General features: G+C 43.6%; 1 long non-coding RNA gene across 1 annotated transcript; it reads left to right on the forward strand.

Annotated features, from left to right (window-relative positions):
* Nucleotides 1–5,317: 5,317 nt before the first annotated feature.
* LOC119966811 lies at nucleotides 5,318–14,398 on the forward strand. The gene is made up of 3 exons (XR_005460842.1): nucleotides 5,318–5,673; nucleotides 7,029–7,030; nucleotides 14,387–14,398. It is a non-coding gene; the product is annotated as an uncharacterized LOC119966811 (long non-coding RNA).
* Nucleotides 14,399–17,054: the final 2,656 nt, after the last annotated feature.

Consider the following 17,054-nt stretch of genomic DNA (forward strand, 5'->3'; position numbering starts at 1 on the left):
TATGACAAGCCCTTCATTCCAGGGATCATTCGTATGAACTTCCTCTGGACCCGTTCCAAGGCCAGCACATCCTTCCTTAGATACGGGGTCCAAAATTGCTCACAATATTCCAAATGGGATCTGGCCAGACCCTTATACAGCCTCAACAGTACATCCCTGCTCTTGTATTCTAGCCCTCTCGGCATGACTGCTAATGTTGCATTTGCCCTTCTAACTTCCAACTAAACTGCATGCAAACCTTAAGTGAATCCTGAACTAGGATTCCTTGTGCTTCTGATTTCCGAAGATTTTTCCCATTTAGAAAAAAGTCTATGCCTCTACTCTTCCTACCAAAGTGTATAACCTCACACTTTTCTACATTGTATTCCATCTGCCACTTCTTTGTCCACTCTCCTAGCATGTCCAGGTCCTTCTGCAGCCTCTCTGCTTCCTCAACACAACCCGTCCCTCTACATATTTTTGTATCCTGTCCAAACTTCGCAACAATGCCCTCAGTTCCATATTCTAAATCATTAATGTGAATATGGTGAATAGATGTGGTCCCAACACAGACCCCTGCGGAACAGCACTAGTCACCGGCTGCCATCCTCAAAAGGATCCCTTTATCCCCACTCTGCCTTTTGCCAAGCAGCCAATCCTCTATCCATGCCAGCACCTTGCCCTAACACCATGGGCTCTCATCTTATTTAGCACCCCACTCTACGACACCTTGACAAAGGTCTTCTGGAAATCCAAATAAATCACGTCCACTGGTTCTCCCTTGTCTAATTTCCTCGTTACGTCCTCAGACAATTCTAACAGATTTGTCAGGCATGACCTCCCCTTGACAAAGCCATGCTGACTCACTCCTATTTTACCATGCACTTCTAAGTACTCTGCAATCTCATCTTTAATAACGCACTTTAAAATTTTACCAACAACCGAAGTCAGGCTAACCAGCCTATAATTTCCTGTCTTCTGCCTCCCTTCCTTCTAAAACAGGGGTGTTACATTAGCCATTTTCCAATCCTCTGGGACCCTCCCTGCCTCCAGTGATTCCTGAAAGATCACCATCAATACCTCCACAATCTCCTCGGCTATCTCCTTTCGAACCCTGGGGTGTAGTCCCGGGTGATTTATCCGGTTTCAGACCTTTCAGTTTCCACAGCACCTTCTCTTTAGTGATGGCCACTTCACTCACCTCTGCCCCCTGACCTCTCATGAAGTTCTGGTATGCCACTGGTGTCTTCCACCATGAAAACTGAGGCAAAGTAACTATTCAGTTCCTCTGTCATTTCTTTGTTCCCTATTACTACTTCTCCAGCCTCATTTTCCAGTGGTCCAATGTCCATTCTTGCCTCACTCTACCCTTTTATACATCAAAAAAAGCTCTTGCTATCTTTTATATTACTAGCTAGCTTACATTCATATTTCATCTTCTCCCCCTTATTGCTTTTTTAGTTGTCCTCTGCTCACTTTTAAAGACTTCCCAGTCCTCTGGCTTCCCACTAATCCTTGCCACCTTCTGTGCTTTTTCCTTTGCTTTTATGCTGTCCTTGACATCCCTTGTCAGCCATGGTTGCCTTGTCCTCCCCTTAGCATGTTTCCTCCTCCTTGGGATGAATTTCTGTTGTGCCTCCCGAGTAACCCGCAAAATCTCCTGCCATTGCTGTTCAACTGTCTCCCCTGCTCGGCTGCCCTTTCAATCAACTCTGGTCAGCTCCTCCCTTATTTCTCTGTAGTTACCTTTATTCAATTATAAAACCGTTACATCTGATTGCAGTCTCTCGCTCTCAAACTGCAAGGTAAATTCTATCATATTGTGGTCACTGCCCCTAAGGGTTCCTTCACCTAAGTTCCCTAATCAAGTCTGCCTCATTACACATCATCAATTAATTCAACTCCCCTCGTCTTAACTTACAGCCCCGCAAATTTTCCCTTTTCAAGCTTATATCCAATTCTATTCAAAAAATACTCCTGAAATTACTTAATCCATCCTTTCAGTGCAATATATTCCAGATCATAACAACTTGCTGTGTAAAAAAATTCTCATGTCACCTCTGATTCTTTTGCAAATTTGTTTCATTCTGTGTTCTCTAGTTATTAGCCCTCCTGCCAGTACAACTAGTTTCTCCTTATTTACTCAACCAAAGCCAATCCGAATAGTGTCAGCGCAAAGCAATCCAAGATTAAATATAGCAGGTGTCCCCCAGACATGAACATTTTTCAATATCCTCAATGACTTCCAAAATAACTGACTGTCGATAACCATTAACCATAACAGTGTGTTGTCGAGTGCATAGAATTCACGGCTTCCCAGGCAATATTTTTAAGCACATCTTGTGCTGTATATAATTGACATTAATATTATAGTAACAAAGCTACTCATGAGATCATAAGCAATGACATCAGGAGTACATCACATTTCTCCTCCAGCTTGCTCAACTATTCAATATAATCATTGCTGATCTAACTCAACTCCACTTTCCTGCTCACTCCCCATATCCTTTGCTTTTGTGAGAGATCACAAATATCTATCTCCCCTGCCCTTGGTTATACTCAACAATGGGGTGTCGACAACTCCTGAAGTAGACAATTCCAAAGGTTCACAAGCTTTTGAGTGATGAAATTTCTCCTCATCTCAGTCCTAAATGGTTGACTCCTTCCTGAGACTATGCCGTTGTGTTCTAGGTTGCTCAGTCAGGGAGGAAGGAGGGCAGAATTTAATGCTCACCCATGCAAAATAGAAGCAGTGGGGAGGGGGTATTTAATCAGGTGTGAGGGTGCCAGATGGGGGGACCCCAACACCTTCCTGCCTTTACCCCAATTAACTCTGCAGTGCGAAGGCTCATGTAGGGTGGGGGTGGGGGGGAAATCCCTCATTCAAAGGCACTGAGAACCTGACCAAGCAACACGACATTGAGAAGGGAAATCCTGTTGACAGCCACCCTACCTTGCTGCTGATCCCCCTTCCTCCCTCTCGCACAACTCTACCCTGTGACTCCCATCCCACCCTCCTGGGTCCCTCTGTTATTGCAGGCCTCTCCCTGGGTACAATACAAGCAGTAGCTGCCACAGTTAATATGGTATTGTGATCACTTTTTCTTAGAGGATCTTATACTATGAGATTAATAATTAACTCTGCCTCACTCCACAATACTAGATCTAAAACATTTTTATCTCTCAATGGTTTCACAACATATTGTTCTAGAAATATAGTCTCACAAAGCATTCTACAAATGCATCTTCCAGTCCACCTTTGCCAATTTGATTGGTTCAGTCTACATGAAGATTAAAGTCCCCCATGATTATAACATTGCCTTCAATACAAGCTCCAATTATTTTTTCCTTAATGCTCTTTCCAATGGTATAACTACTGTGAGGGGACCTATGAACTACTCAGCTTTAGTAGTGTAATACCCTGGGCAACCAAAATTTACTGTATCTATTTATTGTGCCTAGCAGGATAAAAGCCAAAATCTCAAACATCATGGTTCACTAAAATATCCCACTGACAGAACAGACAAATCAGCAATTGTTAAATGAGCCTTACTGGATAATTCAAATGTTTCACTGAAGAAAAATGCACCAATCAAATACTTCTTCAAATATTGCACAACATTGTTTTATAAATAGTTGTCTTCACTGACAATCTATGAATATTCATAACAAGTATTCAAACAATGAAAGGTAAAAACCACAAAGGCACCAAGAGAAAATGCTCAACAAAAGACCTCAAGGCTTTTTTGGGGACATGTTGGCCCAGAAATCCCTTTGTGGTTGACTGCCAGAATCGGACGTTGCCACATCAGAAGTTCCAGGGTTAGCCCGTGTAACTATTGCTGCTGGGACAAGTGTGGGGATCCTACCAGTAGGGCCAGGTGTCCCAGAGGAGCCTAGAATATTTGATAAATTAGAGGTGGGGAGGAGGAGGTTGAGGGGTGAGTGCTTCAAGGTTGGAAGGTCTCTATTTAAATGTTCCACGTAGTTGTAGGGCTGGGCAGGCTCCTGGAATAGAGATTGCCATGGCTGGAGCTCAAGAATGAAAAAAAAGCTAAGCCAAATTTTTAGAAGCTGATCTGGAAGTGCTGGTGACACAAATTTATGAAAAATGAAATGAAAATCGCTTATTGTCACGAGTAGGCTTCAATGAAGTTACTGTGAAAAGTCCCTAGTCGCCACATTCCGGCGCCTGTCCGGGAATTGAACCGTGCTGCTGGCCTGCTTTAAAAGCCAGCGATTTAGCCGAGTGAACTAAACCAGCCCCTGCTGATTTTAACAATGAGGACCATGAAGCAGTCTATCATTAACAGTAGCTGAGGCCAGATGGAAGAAGGAGCAGTAGTGGAATATTCTGGATCTGTTACAGTTTCAGAAGATGTTTAATAAGTTCACTCAGGCAGCAATGGCAAGAGTGTTTTCAGATAAATATGAGGAAAGGTAACTGAAATAAAAAGCAACACAAGTATTCTCTAGAATAGTTGTCAAGTATTGTAGTTTAGGGTGTGGCATGATGTCATAAAGTCCCCAAAACTAAAGTGACTTGGCAGTATTTATGCTAAGTGTCCCATTTAGTGCCAGATTGAAGTTTGACAAATATCCCAAATGTAGTCCTTGAACCCTGACTACTTGTGACTGCCAGATCTGGAGTTTCCTACACCAGTTAACACATGCATTTTAACTTCAGGAGAATAAAGCACACAATAACAGAGAATACCATGCTTCTGGAAGAGGACATGCCCACAACTAGCATTTAACATCACATACTGAGGAAGCAATGAAAACAATTCGTTTCAATTTTGAGATGCACTTGGAGCTGGAGATGTTTGAGTCTCTGGGCCATCACGAGTTGTGCAAGCCCCTGGGCCTTCAACTGGTTCATAACAACATACGCCATTTCATTTTTATCATTTTTATGTCCTCCTCAAATGCTTTACAAGCTTTGCATTCCTTATAAGAAATCCACCGCCTTAACCTTTCAAACCCCCCCCCCCCCCCACCCTCCTTTCATGGGCCAGGGTGGCAGTACCAAGGTGCCAGGGTGGCAATACCAAGGTCCCATGTTCCAGAGGCACTGTCGATGATGACCCAATGGCCTCCGAGCACCTGCAAGACCCCCCACCTCCACCCCCCCCCCTCCCCCACCCCGGGTACTGAACATCACCCAGCTGGGAACTCCCTGGAGAGGCAGTTGAATGCCAGGAGGCCGGTAGATCATGGGTGAGTATGCTTTAGTAGGTTTTAAAACCTATTTATCTGAGGCGAGCTCAGGGAGAACAGAAACCTCCTACAAAAGCTCGCTTGATCTTGATTTTCAGTACAAAAACAGCCCATGAAAGTGGGGCCTCACAATCCTTCTGACCTTTTGGGTTTTAAGCAGGAGGTGTCAGAAAAGTTACCACAGGGTTAACTGGCTTGTGGCGGCCAAGTGTTCATAGCGACGTCTTTTTTTGATCCTTCAATGTCGGCTCTTCCTATCATTGTGAAGCAGAATTCACCAAGCGTTGGATTGTTCACCCACTAATAGGGAACGTGAGCTGGGTTTAGACCGGCGTGAGACAGGTTAGTTTTACCCTACTGATGATTACAAAGTGTTGTTGCAATAGTAATCCTGCTCAGTACGAGAGGAACTGCATGTTCAGACATTTGGTGTATGTGCTTGGCTGAGGAGCCAATGGTGCGAAGCTACCACCTGTGGGATTATGACTGCACGCCTCTAAGTCAGAATCCCGCCTAAACATAACGATACCCTAGTGCCACGGATCACTGGTTAGCCTGGGATAGCCGACTCCGGTTTGTGCGGAGTGCCACTCGATTCAGGGCTGGAGCGCGGCCGGATGGGCTCCGCCTCTCTCCTCTAAATGCGCAACATGTTCATGGGAAACCTGGTGCTAAAATATTCATAGATGATCTGATTCTGGCTCAGGGTTTTGTACGTAGCAGAGCATCTATTTCTCTGCGATCTATTGAAAGTCATCCCTCGAGCCAAACTTTTGAAATAAATAAATAAAACCTACTTAGGCGCGTGCGGCTTGGTCACACCCTTTGTGGGCAGGATCGTGATCACATCGCCTCGAGAGGTCCGGGTAGATCTCGTGAAGTGTACTGACTGCCGGGAAGCCCAAGGCAGGCTTCGCCCAGCATCCGCCAGCCATGTCGGCTCCCGTTTGGGCACAACGTGGCCGGTAGATCAAGCGCAGAATGTTGCTCAAACACACCAAAGTTAACTGCATTCCTATCATTGGTTACAGACCAGAAGACAACAGAGAATGTTGATGAGAAACAAGGCCTTGCCCTTTGCCACTAGCAGAATTGACGATCATTTAGCCACCTCATCTCCTTTGCATGCCCAGAGACATTCCCTTGAGGGAATACAAATAAGTTAACTGAGAAACTGACGCAGAGTAAAACACAGCGAGGGATGCTGGAGAATGCAAAGGTTGGAATCTGATGTCACTGAACAAAGATGAAACACTTGCCAACTCCTGTCTGGATAGTAGTAGAATGATCATCTCAGGAGGTCTCCTAGTTTTTCAGAGCATTACGTATGTATGTAGGTAAGGGCAGCACGGTGGCGCAGTGGTTAGCACTGCTGCCTACACGCTGAGGTCCCAGGTGCGATCCCGGCCCCACTGTCACTGTCGGAGTTTGCATATTCCTCCTGTGTCTGCGTGGGTTTCTCCCCCACAATCCAAAGATGTGCAGGTTAGGTGGATTGACCACACTAAATTACCTCTTAATTGGGAAACAAATAACTGGGTACTCTAAATTTAAAAAAAATGTAGGTTCTGTGTGGCCTTTTCCAAGGTATGGAACAGATAACTGGGATATCAGTGTTTTGTCTTGCCAACAGCAAAAGCCAAGAGGGGTTCAACTCATTGCATAGCATTCTGGAGTAAATAATGCCTGCAGAAACATCTGCAAACTTTCACTCACCTCATCAGATGTTGCAAAACATCAATCAACTCAAGCATTGTCGGTGTTGGGGGACATCTGGAGAGATAATTTTTTCAACTGGATTACAAAGTATACAGGGCAACATTTCGAAGGAGTACAAGGCATTTGGTTAATTTTCTTCCAGGGCCAAAAGATCCTTCCAATTCCACGAAGTGTCTTCTCCTCTTGCAGAGAAACTGGTGTGTGACCATCAGAGGTTGTGCCCCCTCACAGTAGCAGCAGAAAGGAACACCTACATCAACTCTCTGCAAGTGCCTTTTCTGCTGGAGGACTAATCTGCCAAAGAGTTCAGGAATTGACCTAACGTATCCATTTCCAAGGTCCTAGGGTCTGAAAACGAGGACAATTCCCATTCCAAAATACTCATACTTTTATATAAAAGTGACCTACATCTCAGGTTCAGGGCCCTAAAGAGGCCTCTATAAATGTTAGGACAGGGCACGGAATAATTAGAGTGATTAGAAAGGGTGTTTCCTTTAAGAACAAAGAACAATACAGCACAGGAACAGGCCCTTCGGCCCTCCAAGCCTGTACTGGCCATGATACCAACCTTTGCCAAAACCCTTAGCATTTCCTTGTGCCATATCCCTCTATACCCATCCTATCCATGTGTTTGTCAAGATGCCTTTTGAACGCTGTTAATGTATCTGCTTCCACAAGCTACCCTGGCAACCCGTACCAGGCACTCACCACCCTCTGCGTAAAAAACCTGCTTTGCACATATCCTCTAAACTTTGCCCCATGGACCTTAAACCTGTGCCCCCTGGTGACTGACCCCTCCACACTGGGAAAGAGTGCATGCCTATCCACTCTAGTTACAGAACTAAATAAAGTTTTTGCAAATAGTTGTAATAAAACACTAGATTATGTGCATTTTGGGGGATTTCTTTGTCTTTGGTTTGCTTGTGTGTTCATGGGGAACAGCTAGCATGACAACTCAGGATTTGGAAATTACATTGATTGTGCGAACCAAGGATATTACATCGGGTCATGAGGTGTAAGGAAGATCTTTAAGGAGCTGAGAATTCCAAATAGTAATGCTGCATTCATCTGTGAGGGTGTGTCAACTGACTGTCTCTCAAGTGTCCAGACACTGTTGCCACTGTACCTGCTTCCTGTTCTTCAGAGGTCTACGACAACACTGCGATCATCAGGCTTTTAAACATCCTCTTGGATATCTAACATCAGTTCTTTCTTGATCGCAAAATTGTAAAGCATGTCAATTCTGGGCACATTCTGTAAAACACACATTGCATAGCTCCAAATATTCTCAGCTTCCGCAATGTATTTTTCAGCTCGCCTCAGCCTCAATCCTTGCCAGTTAGGCATTGGCCTAATTTGGGGTTTAATGTCCACCCCTCAACAATATTCCTCCAGTGTGTCTGAAGTACCACAGCCTGCATTTACACAGCAAGCATGCCTTTGTGTATGTAAGTGGATCAGCCCGATAATTTACAATGACATCCATGCCATGACCTCAAAGTAGGTGGAAATGCCAATCTGTCTCAATGCCAACAGAGTCATCTTAATTTCCTGCCTGCTACTTAAAGTAAACGAACAAGCATATCTTATCAATGTATGTGGCGTTTGGTCAGATCGAAGTTCTACCCTCTACACTTGCATGTCAGTTCATTTGCAGCTTGCCAAGTGAAACCATTGGAAACTAGAGGACAGAGGAGTAATAACATATTAGGGGGGTAATGACTGCCAACTGAAGAAAATCTGGTACGTTTAAGCCCTGTCGGAGTTGCAAGAGTATCATTTTACCTGTTGCTACATTATGGGTGTACTAAGTTTCTCTGTAACCCCACTTGTAACTGGATCCAGTTTATAATTAACCTAAAGAATCTACGTCACTGATTCTTTTTGTATCCCATGTACTTTACAGGATTTCTCCGACAGAAAGTGTGAATCAATAAAAACTGTACCAGTTCCCAAGTGTGCACCAAAACGTCCCTTTGATGGGGATTTTGCTAGATGCTTTTACAGTGCTTATGTCGGATCACTGTCTAGGTTCTGGTCACAAATGATATAACTGCTCATACCACCGAGCAATGTTTAGTTTTCCCCATCATCAGCCAGCATAGGTCTGTCCCCCAACAATAATATGGCAAGTTTCACAACAAGGAAACTGGGTTTTTATTAGAACTATTTCCAATACAAGTAGCTCTTGTAATTTAAGCGGGGTCTATGAGGAAGTCCCTATAAACGGATACTAAATAGCTATCAGCGAACAAAGAAAGGACTCCTGTGGAGACATGATTAACTGCACTTCTCCTTGAAACCCTTGGCGCAAAAGCTGCCTCTTTCTACAGAAAGTGGCCTCAGATACAAAAAGCTTGTTAAATGAGGCTGAAAAAAATTGAAATATATAACATTCAGACATCTTGGCAATAGAAGGTTCTCAAAGACAAGGGGATCTGTTCAACCCTTATCATAAAAGAGGCCATCACAGCAACAGGTTCAACAACAATGCCCTCAAACACAACAACGAGAAGCAGTGCAGCTATAAAAGAAAAAAGCCTAAATTTTCTACTGGACTCTGCCCAACTTTGTCCCATTAATCGGGTGAGTGTCAAAAGAAAATGGGATAGTGATCCACTGTGATAGTCTCCACCCACTTTAATGTCGACCCACTTTCCATCCCAAGTTTCAGGACAGAATGTTGTGGCCCCATCACGGCCCAGGGACTGGGTCGGAAAACGAGGAGAGCTTTTCAAATGTCCATTGACTTCAGCAAGACTGGAGAATCCCGTCGGTGTGAGGGACTGTAAAATCCAGGCCCTAGCGATCGGTGGGATGCTCTGCTTTTAGTGGCTGAGAACAAATTTTAGATATTTATTTGGGGATGAGAGTTGGTGTACCAACCGGATTTTGTTGTGGTGAAGGAATCAGATGTAAATCATGTCCATGTGAAGAAAGTAGCAAAAGTAAACATGAATCCCTTAGAAATTGGGGAATAAGGAAGTGGCAAAGCTCTTAAACAAATGTTCTGTGTCTTTTTACACAGTGCAAGACACATGAAAAAATGCCAGAAATGTTGTGGAGAATCAACAGTCTAATGAGAGTGGGGTAATTAGATATTTGTAAATACAAAGTGTCCTGGAAACACTGATGCGACTAAAGGCCAACAAATCCCCGAAGCCCTATGGCCTACATTCTAGGGGTTAAAAAGTGGTGGCTACAGAGATAATAGCTGCATTGGATTTGACCTCCCAAAATTCTCTAGAGTGTAGAATGATCCCAGTGGATTGGAAAGTAGCAATGTAACACTGCTATTGAAGAAAGGAGAGACAGTAAAACGAGGATTTACAGGTCAGTTAGCCTAATGTTAGTCGTTAGGAAAATGCTGGAATCTATTATTAAGGACATGATAACAGGGCAATGACAAAATCATCAGATGAGAGTCTTTTGTGAATGGAGTCATGAAGGGGAAGTCATGTTTGCCAAATCCATGAGAGGTTTTGAGGGTGTAACTGGCTGGACAAATGCAAAGATTCTGTTTTCCCTGGCTGGGGAGTCAAGAACCAAGGATCACAGACTCAGCATAAGGAGTGGATCATTTAGGACTGAGATGAGGGGAAACCCCTTCACTCAGAGGGTTGTGAATCTTTGGAATTCTCTACACCAAGGAGCTGTGGATGCTTAGTAGCAAGCGTTTTCAAGATGAGATCGATAGGCTTTTGGACTCTAAGGTGTTACGAAACTCAAACTTACATTGGTGTTGATCTTGGTGGTCAGGAACTTCAGCTCCCAACAGGCCTTGGGCTTTCTGCACATCAGCAAGCTGGGACCAGGCTGCATGCGCAGTTCTACATTTCTAAGTTCTTTGGGGTTCAGCACATTTCTGCACAGGAAAAAAGCGTGCGAAACCCAGGCCAGGTGACCAGATGCAGAGTGCTATGGAAGATTATTGTCCAAGGTAGGGACGTGAAGAGGTCCCTAAAAATAGAGGGAGAATGAAGACGTTCCAAAAGGAAGTCCCAGGTCGAGGACAGAGCTAGGGGACAGAAACAGGTCCCAGTAAAGTTAAGGAAAAAGAGATGATAAGTGAAAAAGACTCAAAACCGGAAAAAGGCTGCGAGAAGCGGACTTTAAGTGAAGAAGAGAGCTGAATCTTGGTGACCCTGTGCTGTGGGCCGTTGGGCATAGGTAACCCTTTTGGTACAGATGCGTTCTGCATAGCACAGCCAAAGATCTGAAGTTGGGCTTGCAATTTGACCTTAAATGTAATCAAGAATCCAGGGGATCAGGTTCTTGGCAGGCGATATTGAACCCCTGCAAGGTGGACCATTGTTGATGCTGTCAAAGTCTGGTGACTCCCTGCTGCAAGCTGTTTGAGGCAAAGGTGCTCCTTTGAAGTAGTAGTGTTCTGCTCAGTGTAGCTGAAGAGCTGAAATTGTGCTTATGAGTTGGTGCTGGAGTACAGAGCCCGGGAATCCAGAGGAACCAAATATCAGGAGACAAAACTGAAACCCTGCAATGTGGGCCATCATTGAAGCCATTTGTGTTGAAGTGACCTTTTCAGAGAATTCCAACTTAGATCATTGAAGCTGAAGATTGGAAACCCTTGTGAAAAAGACAAGGGGCTGGATTCTCGGCTTTGCCGCACATTATTTCTGTTCCACCCACTGGTCGGATGCTCCATAACGCCGGCCGGTCAATGCGGTTTCCCATTGTGGGGCTGCCCCACGCCGTCGGGAAACCCCGCACTGCCGGCAAAATGGAACATCCCACTGGCAGAGAATCCAGCCCAAGGTTTCAGTGAGATTTCTGGGTGGCTGCTGCGAAATCTGTGGAATTTGTTCTGATCACATTTGGCATTTATTGTGCAGTGTGGTCTGTTTGATCACAGTTTGCCTGCTAATTTACATGTATCTCAGACTTACCCTGAATGTTAGAGAAGAAAATAGATATTGCAAATTGTTTTATCTTTCTGACTTTGTCAACCTCAGGAAAACAAAGGTAGTTTTAAGGGATTTATATTTGCATTATTAAATATTAGAAATAAAGTATAGTTTTAAGTGGATTTAACTTAGTGTTTCTGTGTAAAGAAGGGTAAACCTATAGTTAGATTCATGCTAGACAAAAATGTTTGTATGTGCGGGGGTTTGCTCTTTCCAATTGTGCTTCTACTGTGCTTCTATTGTGTTTAGAGAGGGTTATAGCGTGAAAAGTAAACAAGTTTCTAGAAGCATAAAGTCGTTCTTTAGGAACCATGGGCACATTCCATTTTACAGCACATTAAACTCCTTTTTCCACAACCATTATGATGTCTCTGTCACTTTCTTCTGCAATGCGGGCTGACCCCCCTGGACCCTATTCCCATCTTTCCAGGCACTCTCCCGTGGCACTCACCCTCCAGCTGTGGACATATCCCCCGGTGCTGTGTCCCATCCCCTGGGTGTTCGGATGTTGCATGTGTGGTGTTGCCTCCCGCAGTGTTCAAGAACAGTGTCCAGGCATCAAGATGTGATTGGGATGCTAGGCAATGACTCCTACATGCCACATGGCCTGCCCACCCACGGAATCCACTTGGCATCTATGAAGTGCTCACTTAACCACAATTGCCATTTCCCTATTAGCAATAGCCTTCAACCGCGCAGCAGAGGCCGGTTGCATCGCAAGCTGTTTTGTGCCAGCGCAGATCTTATTTTTGGCCTCTCCCACTATTCACCAGCCTCATGATGCTTGAGTGAGAGCGCAACGAGGCTGGAAACACCACTACAAACCTCCCTCCAGCCCAAAAAATGTCCATTAACCATTACTCTCTGCTTACTATTATTCAGCCAATTTTGTATCCACGATGCTCCTATCCTTTTTTTCCACAAACTATAACTTTTCTCACATGTTTGTTGTGTGGTGCTATAGAAAATGAGTTCTGAAAGTCCATGTACAACACATTGTAGTGATCCCTGTATATGTCAATACATGAAGGGTTAATGTGTAGTCAGTACAGTCAGATGATCACTAGAGGGCAACACCAACAAGGAGTATATAAACAACCTCAATCTGCTTCCCCGCTCTCTTTGGATGTGTTGTAGCTAGAGGACAGAGGTATAGCAAGCTCAGAGTGTAAAGTATACTATTCATTGTTAATCTAAATCTATCTTGTTTAATTCGACTACTAGTAAAAGTATTGAAGAAAAGAACTCACAAGTAAATTGATTAGTTACTCAATAAATTATTTGTTATCACTGAACGACTTTGAGCATTCATCATCAAAGTTAAGTTCAACTCGGCATAAACAAAAGAGTAAAAAATATTTCTCCCAAGTAATCATAGAATCATAGAATTTACAGTGCAGAAGGAGGACATTCAGCCCATCGAGTCTGCACCGGCTCTTGGAAAGAGCACCCTACCCAAGGTCAACACCTCCACCTTATCCCCATAACCCAGTAACCCCACCCAACTTTTACAGATGCACTATAGAAAGCATCCTATCGGGCTGCATCACAGCCTGGTATGGCAACTGCTCGGCCCAGGACCGCAAGGAACTTCAGAGAGTCGTGAATACCGCCCAGTCCATCACACGAACCTGCCTCCCATCCATTGATTCCATCTACACCTCCCGCTGTCGGGGGAAAGCGGGCAGCATAATCAAGGATCCCTCCCACCCGGCTTACTCACTTTTCCAACTTCTTCCATCGGGCAGGAGATTCAGAAGTCTGAGAACACGCATGAACAGATTCAAAAACAGCTTCTTCCCCACTGTCACCAGACTCCTAAATGACCCTCTTATTGACTGACCTCATTAACACTACATCCTGTATGATTCAACCGATGCCAATGCTTATGTAGTTACATGGTATATCTTGTGTTGCCCTATTATGTATTCTCATGTATTTTCTTGAATTGTTTAATTCCCTTTTCTTCCATGTACTGAATGATCTGTTGAGCTGCTTGCAGAAAAATACTTTTCACTGTACCTCGGTACACGTGACAATAAACAAATCCAATCCAATCCAATCCAATCCAATCCAACACTAAGGGCAAATTTGGACACTAAGGGCAATTTATCATGGCCAATCACCAGCATTACCCTCATCAACTATTTTAGTTACCTCCTCACAGAACTCCAGCTAGTCAGCTAGTGATTCCAAATAAACCTGTTGGACTTTAACCTGGTGTTGCAAGACAATTTCCAACATGCCATTGGTTTAATTTTTATGTTCCCCCAGCGGGCATGATTCCCACAGGAGGGGCACACAATATGGGTTGGAGGCCACCCCATCACCTCCCCACCTCCAAACTCACCCACATAAAACAGGGGAGCATGGGCTCAAGCACCAAAACTGGCAGCCCACGTGCCATACTTAAATTAACAATTAAGGGTAAATTGTTATCAAGCCAATTGACCCTTATAATACGCTGCCCATGGCAAAAAGCATTTGGCGTGGGCAGCAATGTACGAGTGGGAAGCCCAAGTTTTGACGTCAAGTTGTTAAAGGATGGGAAGAGGGCTCACTCTTCGGGGGCTGCCTTTTGATGATCACGGGGTGGTCTACCCCTTCAGTTCACCCCTCCTTCCTTCCTACCGCTCGTTCCCTTATCGCAGTGCTGGCAAGAGAGAGGATGTCATAGATGGGTCAAGGGCAGAATCTATTTAGTTAGTGCTAGAAAACAACAGAGGAATCATCACAAGAACCAGGGACAACATGATGAAAATCTTTTTTATACAGTGATCGATTAAGATATGGAATATACTGCCCGGGGACGTGGAAGAAGAAGATTCAATTATGGCTTTCAAAAATGTACTAGGTAATCATTTTAAAAGAAAAGCATTGCAGGCTCATGTGAAAAAGTTGGAGGAGTAGAACCCGTAGAGTTGCCCTTGCAGAGAACTGGCACAGATACGACAGACTCAATGGCCTCCTTGTGACGTAACATCCTATGGAACTTCCACCAATTTCTCTTCCAACTGGGAACAAGGAGAACACTGCAGAATTTTAGGGACGATATCCCTCCATTTACAGCTCAAGGATTAACCAGGTTTTCTTTATAAAGGACAATAATTCCAAAGTCATAGGCCCTAATTCTCCAGTCATTGTGCTTCACTTTTCCTGCCGGCTAGGCATCCCCACCAGCGTGTTTCCCAACAGCGTGGGGTGGTTAAAATGGGAAATCCCATTAATAATCCGGGGGAAGATAGAATCCTGCCACCAGCAAATGGCGCCACCAAGAAACATGTGGCTGGGGAACCAGAGGATCCCACCCTGTATTTCATACAAAATGGCAACTGTACCATAATCTGTACATTTACTGAGCAAAATTCTTTGAATAAATTGCCTTTGCTCATTTATAGAGCTAAGGAGAATGGGACTCCATCAAAGAATGGGATTATTCATAGTGCTGTATACTGGACTAATTTCTAGATCACAGGTCCCAGCTGGAAATAACATCAAATGTTAATAACTCCCCACTGGATGAGTGCCAACTGACAGAATTGCCATATCACCTGAGGTGAACAACTAAAGATGAAAGCATGGATTTTTCCATTCAAACCATCAGTTTCAATCAAACCCACCAAAACAATGGCATCGAGATTAGTTCAATTCAGGGCCTGAAGTGGTACATCCTGAATTAAAACTAAAAACCCGGCAATTTTCATTTGGGATTCTGAGATATAAAAATGTTCCAATCTTCTTTGTTCAAAATTAGAAACTGGGAATCTTGATTAAATTACAATAAAGTGCAGTCTTGAATAAAATGTAAAAGTATATTTTTTTAAACTCGCGCTGCACTCCATAAAAGAGCATTCTGCAACAAGACGCATTGACAAACCCCCGTACATCTCTCTGAAGGGCTCAAATAAAATGCTTTGTATTATTTTTACATCAAACATAGAAAAAACTCATTTACAAATGAATGTACCTTCATTCTGCTTAAATTGCAAAGTGGATCTAATTTGCATGTGTTTGTTGCCCTGTTAAAGTACCTACCAGTATTCCTCAGCTGGTGTGGGCTGTACTTAGTACCTGCTGCTTACCAGACGGTCTGACACTTGATAACTTCATACAGAATCCAAAGGGAGGGCTTAACGTAGAAGACATAGAAAATTTACAGTACAGGAGGAGTCCATTTGGTCTACCATGTTTAGCAAAAAGAAACAGCTATCCAAGCTAATCCCACTTTCTAACTCTTGGTTACAGCAGGTTACTGCACTGAAAGTGCATATCCAAGAATTTTTCAAATGCTGTGATGTTTTCTCCCTCTACCACCCTTTCAGACAGTAAGTTCTAGACTCCCATCCACCCTCTGGGTAAAAATATTTCCCTTCAACTTCCCTCTAATCTTTCTACCAAGTGCTTTATATCTATGTCCTTTCATTATCAATCTCTCCGCGAAGCGAAATAACTCTATCTAGACCATTCATAGTTTTCTACATCCCAATTACATCCCATTCTTCTCTGCTCCAATGGAAACAATGCCAGCCAATCCAATCTTTCCTCATAGCCATAACTCTCCATTCCTGGAAATATCCACATAAATCTGACAAAGACTCATCCAAAGACTCGAAACGTTAGCTCCGTTCTCTCTCCACAGATGCTGTCAGAAATGCTGCGATTATCCAACATTTTCGTTTTTTGTTTCAAATTCCAGCATCTACAGTAATTTGCTTTTATCCACATAAATATCCTCCAGTCCCTCTTTAGTATAATCATATCATTCCTGTAACTTAGCTGTGGCCTACCTTTAGTCAGTTTCAGCATGACCTCTTCCTGTGCCGCAGCTAATAACGGAAATCAACTCTCCTTTAAGTCTGCCTTCTTATTCTACTTGCCCTGCTACGTTCAGGAATCTGTAGACATGTACTCCTCTATTCCTCTTCCCTTCTCAGCATCCTATCACTTATTGTGTATTCCCTTGCCTTGTTTGACCTCAACAAATGCATCACCTCACTCTTCTCAAATTGAATTTAATTTGCCATTTTACTGCCCGCTTGAATACAGGAGTATTTAGTTTACATCTTTCACATATTTTAAATCTGTAAGAGAAGATCAGTGAAAATGGAGTGTGAGTTTCTTTTTACCCCAAGCAAGTTTGGGCAGTGTATGAGGTGGGTGCAAAATGCATTCAGTGGCTTAATTTTCCTGAATGGGGATTTTAACTTCCAT

The sequence above is a fragment of the Scyliorhinus canicula genome, chromosome 6 (genome assembly GCF_902713615.1).
Source record: "Scyliorhinus canicula chromosome 6, sScyCan1.1, whole genome shotgun sequence".
NCBI classification, from domain to species: domain Eukaryota; kingdom Metazoa; phylum Chordata; class Chondrichthyes; order Carcharhiniformes; family Scyliorhinidae; genus Scyliorhinus; species Scyliorhinus canicula.